This window comes from Temnothorax longispinosus, unplaced genomic scaffold (assembly GCF_030848805.1).
Source record: "Temnothorax longispinosus isolate EJ_2023e unplaced genomic scaffold, Tlon_JGU_v1 HiC_scaffold_493, whole genome shotgun sequence".
In the NCBI taxonomy this organism is placed as follows: Eukaryota; Metazoa; Arthropoda; class Insecta; order Hymenoptera; family Formicidae; genus Temnothorax; species Temnothorax longispinosus.
In genome coordinates this window covers 1-8,143 of record NW_027270334.1, presented here as the reverse complement: position 1 = coordinate 8,143, position 8,143 = coordinate 1, and the positions used below count along the sequence as shown (strand labels likewise).

The following is an 8,143-nucleotide window of genomic DNA, read 5'->3' as shown; positions in this document are numbered from 1 at the left end:
TTAGTGTTATTAATCGATAATCTCATTACTCTTAACGAGGTTTCAAGAAGAAAACATGCTCGAGCAAAATAGTCGCCGGCGAGCGCCTGACCGGGGAAAATTTCTTGAAAAATTACGATGGCCGGTCATCGACCAAACCGTAAGAATCAGATTATGAGTCGTAGGTACATTAAGTAGCTCGCCGAGCTGACCTATAGCCAATCGGCATTACACGTGGCTGAATGTATCAGTTTCTGGTGCACGCTGCGGAAAAACTGTCCGTTCTAATTATCGAACGCGACTTATCAGTTAATTTTAATGTACGCGCAAAACACATAGATTAATAAGAAAATATGGAGTTTTTAAGAGCAAAAATGCATGATATTAGCACGATTCGGATATTAAAAAAATTAACATGCTATGGATGTTTATTTCTTCCGTATGTTTATTAACAAAAGGAAGTAAAATTGTGGAAGAGAATTTTTTCCCACTTTAATTAACCCTTTGTTGCACAGGCTGTTCTTCCGAAAACGTCCATGCTCCGATTTAGGTTAAAGTGTTTGTAAACAGGTTCCTTTAAGATTAAAAAAAAAAAAAAAAAGAATTTTTTGCACACATTTTTTTGATCATTTTGAATATTTCCGTCTTGTCATTGACATTGGATGCATAATAGAATATTAATATCGCAGGGAAAAGATAACGTGTATGTCAAGAACATATTGATTTAAAAAAATTACAATTAATTTATTTAGGATAATTTAATTTAATTGGGATACACTTGACCGAAATTTTTGCATTAATGTACCAAAAACGAATCTCTTGTCAGCTTCCTCGAGGAAGTCGCAATTTATTTAAATACGTCTGTAAAATGCAATTTGGTTTAAAATGCACTTATAGGATGTTTTCACTTGGTAACTATTTTATTTTGCTTGAAAACAGAGATCGGGACGTTAGTGGCCTTGCATGCACAGGAATTACTGTGAAGAAAATAATTTCAAGGGTCATCGCCATTTGAAACTTGTTGAATGCAAGAGAGAGAGAGAGAGAGAGAGAGAGAGAGAGAGAGACGGACGATTGCAATCTAAAAAATTTCATATCGGAGAATGAAAAGCGGTCCACACGAGAACATGACAAATGAATTTGATTATTACACATTCGTTACGTTTGGCCGTATACTTACGACGTTACAGCGTCGATTCTACGTGAGGCATTCAGCCTGAAAGAAAAAAATTCGGAATACGCGTCGCCTCCGTGTTCGTGTTTCGCTTTTTGCTTCCTCATAGAAAAAGCTTTGTTTTCATAAACCTCGTATATGGAACCCCCTTTATGAAACTTTAAAGTAAACCGCGGAGCAGTTAGACAAAGTTTCAGAATTCCGAAGAGCGTTTTCGGAATGAACTACGTGTTTGTGATCGAGCGAGGAACGCGAATAATCGAGTGACGCAATAACAAACAATTTCAGGAAGCTCAGGATTATTGCATGCAATTTATTCGTACAATTCACCGTGTAATAACGTAAGCGGCATCAAAATCCCCTAAACGTGTGACGGAAACTTATTTTTTGAATATAACGACAAGTTGATCTTATTCGAGTAACAAGCATTCCTGAAGCATTCCTTTTAGCACGTGCAATTCTCCCGGCCCACTACTCCGCCCAGACCATATACCCGTCAATCTCCATGGCATGTCCGGGATTATCATCAAACGGTGATAACAATGTCATGGTCGCCACTACCTGGAAACTATGACCTTTAACTATCACCTGGAAACTATCACCATCCCCCAGGGGGGGATGTTACCCCCTCCACCCCGCCATCTGCGGATTCCCGACGCGCGCCGCGCTTGATTTATAACCATTCGACCGCTCGACGAAGAAGCATCGTGCTATTCGGAAGGAAGCGAAGAGGTCTGAAAGAACCGTTCCAAAATTTGAATATTCGATCTGTGAAAATCAGCAAATGAAATGTGAGTTAATTTCAGCAGATTTTCACAAATCGAATATTCAACTCAGACCAACTGTTGTGACATGTGGTGCAGAGTGACGCCCGCCGCATATTTTACAGGGCCGTTCGCGCAAAAGTGAACAACTTTAAGAGTTAATTAAGTTGTACACTGGTGCGGATTGTCCTGTAGAATGTACTCTATCATCGCACTCTATCATACATATTACACGTGAGTGAGATAAATAAATAAATTAAAATAGGCGCTTATCAGTAACAGTATCAATACCGATAGTATCCATAATTTCTGCGGATTCCCGACGCGCGCCGCGCTTGATTTATAACCATTCGACCGCTCGTCGAAGAAGCATCGTGCTATTCGGAAGGAAACGAAGAGATTTGAAAGAACCGTTGCAAAGTTTGAATATTCGATCTGTGAAAATCAGCAAATGAAATGTGAGTTCATTTCAGCAGATTTTCACAAATCGAATATTCAACTCAGACCAACGTTGTGACATGTGGTGCAGAGTGACGCCCGCCGCACATTTTACAGGACGAGTCGAGTACCAATGTATAGCTTTAAGAGTTAATTAAGCTGTACACTGGTGCGGATTCTCCTGTGGAATATCATCGCATTACACGTAAGTGAGATAAATAAATAAATTAAAATAGGCGCTTATCATGTAACAGTATCAATACCGACAGTATCATAATTTCTATATGTTTCTCGTTGCACCCCCCGCCCGTGAGGATGTGTGACGTGGGGAGTTCGCCGGACGATATACTTAGGTACTTTCCAGGTTCCCCCCTCAACCCAGATAGCACAGTGTCAGTTGGTTCCGTCATGATGCCGTCGTGGTGGTGTACACGAAATTCGTGTATATTGACAGCATTGTGACGGCATTATGACGGAAGCATCTGACACTGTGCTATCTGGGAAGCGTCGTGAGGGGATTCGTAGGGTTTTAGCCGGTAGGCCATGTATAATATGCAGAATATTTCGCGATGTGCATGCATGAATCCCCACGGAAGGATCAGTGCGTTTCACGGGTGCCCTCCATCAGCATAGTACAGTTAGGGTCACTCGTGGTGGTTTTAGCCGGTAGGCTACGGAGAAATGGCGGGACTTTTAGTCCCTGCTCTCCGTAGAATCCGGCACTCCCCTGCCCTTCCCCGGGGCAGGGCGTCTTCCCCTCTTTGAAGGGGCTACTGGTTCAAACCCGTGGGGTGTTCCCCGATCGGGGTCCAAGACTGGTTGCCGAGGCGCTCCCCGACGGACTTAGGTCCTGACCGGTTGCCTCGGCGCTCCCCGAATGGACCCTCGTGACCGGTTGCCCTGCAGGGATTCCAGTAGCGGAAGATTTCCACCACGTAAAAAAAAAAAAAAAAAATGCATGTTTTAAACCCCGATGAGGGATCCCAATAGTTGAAGATTTCCCCTACGTTAAAAAAAAAAAACTGCAATTTTGAGATATTCAAGGAAAACTTGGTAACTTTTTCAATATTTAGCTTGTAATACCTTGATGATTGTTTACCAGAGAAAAAAGTGGTACAGAGGACTTTTTAACTTAATTTATTTCAAAAAATGTGCTGTTGCAATAGTATGCTCAATTTTTTTTAAATTTTGTGTATGCATCTTATTCTTAGGGTGTTTACAAATATTTAAAAAAATTGGAGTGCTATTGCAACAGCATATTCTTAAGACAAAATCAAGTTAAAAAATCCTCTATACCACTTTTTCCTCTGGCAAACAATTATCAAGATATCATAAGCTAAATATTGAAAAAGTTACCAAGTTTTCCTTGAATATCTCAAAAAGTATTAGGCAAATAAAAAATTTTTAAACAAAAGTTATTCAATTAATTTAATAGAGAAAGATGGTACAATAAAAATAAGGGTTTTCATTTTAAAATTTGACTTAGGCCTTACCCAGCGAGAAATAATATAGCACAAATATCGAAATAAGCTTCAAATTTTTATTTGCGATAATTACATCTATCGATACTATAAATTTGAAGACTTTTCGATATTTGTGCTATATGACATTTAAAAAAAAAAGATTATTTGAGACATACCTCGCAAGGCAAAGACCTCGTCGTCAGGATGAACCGCCAAACCCCACAATTGTTTTACCATGGCCGAATACGACTTGGTTGAATCTTCTTTGCAGAGAACCTTCGAGGATGTTGTTCCGCGTGGTTCCCATATAAATGTTTCCATCATTCCGTCCGGGACGTTTGCGGATATATACTGCGGACTCCCGCCTATTGATTCTGGCAGTTACAACACGTAAGATTAGCTTCGCTCAAGTGAGGCGCTCGCCGCGTATCGCAATCACCGTATAGTTTCGATCTAATTCTAAATTATTGACGTAATTGGCTTTAAGCAGAAAACAATTAATCGAAAAACAATTGAATTGGAATTGGAATATTATTTTTACTTAAATCGCTTGTCTCCATTTTCCTTTCCTAATTACGATAAGCGATTTAGGCTTTTCCTCACTTCTATTTCGTTATCTACACACATAATAGTAATTACGCGATCCGAAAAGAATAGCCATTCAGTATAATAGCCAGCCCAAGACGTGCCGTTGTCACCGACCAAATTAAATTATTTGAAACGTTCAACCTTTGTGTCGGTGATACGTTTGTAATTCTGCAATGAGTCCCAAGCGGTTATTTTTCTATCCTTTTCGCCGCCGGAGAGGAGTGTGCCTTCCGATAACATGACGAGGGAGCTAATGCCTTTGTTGTGCGCTTCGAATTCCATTCGTACAAAATATATGCCCCGTCCGCGTCCATCGATACACCGTGATGAAACCATCGCTGTCCGCCGTAACGACGTCGCCATCCTGTTCGAATTGGATGCTCGTCACGTGTGTACGGGATGGCTGAAAGTGTAAGGGTCGAATCACTTTCTTCAAAGTAAAAATTATACATTACAAATTGCAATACAATTATACATGTACATGATACAAAATATTAAAAGCTACCAGGATATCATTTAATTGATATACTTGACTATTACCGGCTTGATGATGTCAGTTTGCTCGAAGAACCGTCTTTTCGCCGATTTCAGAATGTTCAGTGGATGAAATGCCGCACCCGTCAGATCGTCTTGCATGTCTAAATAAATCGTGCGTGTAATACGTATTGTAGTAGTAATTTCCAACAAATATATATATATATATATATATATATATAGTAATTTTGTTGTTTGTAATAAGTAGTAATAGCTTTTATAAAATGAACCTACCTATGCAAGATGTGATCGCTCTTTTCACTACCATTCCGGGACACCAAACCTTTAGATTCGTTTGATTTTCGCAGCCATGTCTATTCGCTTGCATACCGCCTTGTCGTCCCTGTCCGGCGATAAAACAGCTTTACAGCCCAAAACAGGTCTCCTTTTTACGTGTGGAACCCGTGAGCGCTCCAACTTGCGAGGTGGTGATGCATCTCGTGCGCGTGTGATCTCCTTTCAGAATTAAGAAGTGATTCAGCCTTCTCGCCGAGGATAGGTTCAAAGATACGTATAAGAGGTTTCGCCAATTGGTAGTCAATCACACAAAAGAGATAATAATTATAAAATAATTTATTTTAATAAATTACCAGTGATAGGCTTTCCTTCGGGTAGGCGGGTTCCATGCGAGACCGCATATTCGGCTATTCAGAGTGTAACCAAGGATCTCAGGCTGGTTTGGCGCATCCGGCGGATCATACGGACTCTTGGCGATCACGGGTTTACCTTCCAAAGGTTCTGATACACCGTACATCTTTTCGGCGCGGACCCTGAAGACATACTTCTTGCCCTCGGTCAAGTCATTCGCCGTGAAGCTCGTCCTGGGAACGTATCCAGGCACTTGTCGCCAATTGTCAGAACATAATCCAAAACCTCGATGATGTAGTTTGTGATGTCGGATCCGCCGTTGTCCGCCGGTAAATTCCAGGACAGGCCAACGGACTCCTGCGTCGTGCCGGTGTATTGCAGAGAATCCTGAGGTGGTCCAGGCTTGTCCACGACTATCACTTCGATCTCAGCCGAATCCTTTTCATGCTCGTTCGACGCGGTCACGATGTACATGCCGCCGTCATTTCGAATGGACTTCTCGATCAGTATAGCTGCGTTCGATCGCTCTTGATCTCAATCTAAAGATATAATAAAATGAGAAAATACACGCGTACAGTAACGAAAAGAAATAAAAATTGTGACAGACCAAAATATATACAAAGACTGCCGCTGCTGTTCTAGTGTTCTTCAGCAATAAATGGTACAATCCCGAATCGGATCTCTTAGCGTTGACGATGTGCACGATCGTGTGATAGCCGATCGATGTGATCGTCGTCCTGTCGTTGGAAGTCAATTCGTTGTACTCCATGTTGCCTCCGGCGTCGGTTCGCCGACGAAGTCGATATCCACGTGGAAGATAAGTCCAGCCTTGGTACGAACGTCCTGCAAGGGCGTCTTGATCTTCAGGGCCACTAAAAAAGTTGAAGGAAATTGAATGCAACGATGTTCAACGCAAATAAATATAGTGTTGCGTCCCTGAAGTTTCGCTAATTATATCTCCTATATATGTAGCACGCACCGAGAAGCTGCGTGCGCAGCGAGGGGTGTTCCTGGCGTTCCTGCAGCAGTAGGTGTGGCGTTCTCAGAAATGTATTTCTTTCCTACAAAGAAAAATACTATTATAGTAAATATATCATTTTAAATTTAAGGTGTTGAAAAGAAACAAAAAACTGAAAGAAATTAAAAGCTACCAGGATATAATTTAATTGATTATACTGAATAATTACCGGCTTGATGATGTCAGTTCGCTCGAAGAAACCGTCTTTTCGCCGATTCCAGAATGTCCAATGGATAAATGCCGCACCCGTCAGATCTTCTTGCATAGTCTAAATAAATCGTACGTGTAATACGTATTGTATTATAATTTTCCAACAAATATATATATATATATTATATTTTACGTCGTGTAACATAAGTTATGCGCCATGATAATGCTAGGATACAAGGAACTACAGGGCTACTCAGATCTTGACGGGCCACGGAAGCTTCGGCAAGTACCTACACCGCATCGGTAAGGCTGAGGCTCCGACCTGCCCGTACTACGGGGCCGAGGTCGACTCGTCGACGCATACGCTCTCGGAGTGTCCGGAATGGGCCGAGCCCAGACGGGGGCTTGGCCTTTACACAAACGGGGATGTCTCCCTTTCTGAGTGGTTCGGGCGATCGTCCGGTCCGAGGAGGCATGGACCAAGTTCCTTCGCTTCGCGGAGGAAATCCAGTCCAGAAAGAAGGGGGACGAGAGAGGCAGGAAACGGGGGGCTTTGGAAGAGCCCTCCCAGCGTGTACGGAGCGACCCTGATTCCGAAGCGTAGGGTTCGCTCTGTCTTCATAGACTTTAAGGCGTCAAGGTCCGAAATTTCCGGCCTTCTGATGTACATAATTTTTCTCCCGCGTGCGTTTTACATCTAGTTTTACGCGCGTGCGAGGTACCGCTGGCCTCCGGGATGTGCCCGCCTGAATAGGTGGGTACGCTCAATCCCATCCTACGCAAAAAAAGGGATACAAGGAACTGTAATCTAGTAGCTATTGGGTCATTGACGTTTTAACATTAATGCAATGCACCTTTTCATGCTGATGTTGCTCACAATCACATCTATCATCTCTTTCTGCGATTCTTTTGCGCGTTTTAGTTGCGCATTATAGTAGCCACGCTTAGGTTCAATGACGGTCGCTCCTTCGAATTGCTCATCAGTACCGTGGCCCTGATGCGTTGGTAGCAAGTAATCCTTTTCCCTGGTCTAACAACATTAACAGAAATGATTAATCATCAATATCAAAACAATCATTTCTGTCTTTTATTGTATTATTACCTTACGTAGAAGTTGAAAAACAACTTTGATTTGTTGCCCGCGAGTCAATAAGCTAGAAATGGATACTCCCGTAACTCTTGCCTCTTGCACATTAGTTTGTCCAATAATCTAAGTGGTAAGTAGGCATCTTTCAAACAATATACAGCAAACGTCGACGTGTCTGTGCATTTCCGTTTTGTAATCCCGTAATATCCTTATGCTGGACACCTTCTTTTGTTCTTGAAGGAAATGATATGATACCGCGTTTAGAGTGTAAGATTTCAGTTTATAATCTCGGACTAATACCTAGAAAGTACATATTTTTATTAAAGCTGTGATACGAAACAGAAAGAATCGTGTTCATAT

General features: G+C 41.8%; 1 long non-coding RNA gene across 1 annotated transcript; it reads right to left on the bottom strand.

Moving 5' to 3' along the window:
- Positions 1–3,971: 3,971 nt before the first annotated feature.
- LOC139824652 (uncharacterized) lies at positions 3,972–5,079 on the bottom strand. Its single transcript, XR_011735208.1, has 3 exons — positions 4,947–5,079; positions 4,548–4,809; positions 3,972–4,192 (listed from the first exon to the last, which is right to left on the bottom strand). It is a non-coding gene; the product is annotated as an uncharacterized lncRNA (long non-coding RNA).
- Positions 5,080–8,143: the final 3,064 nt, after the last annotated feature.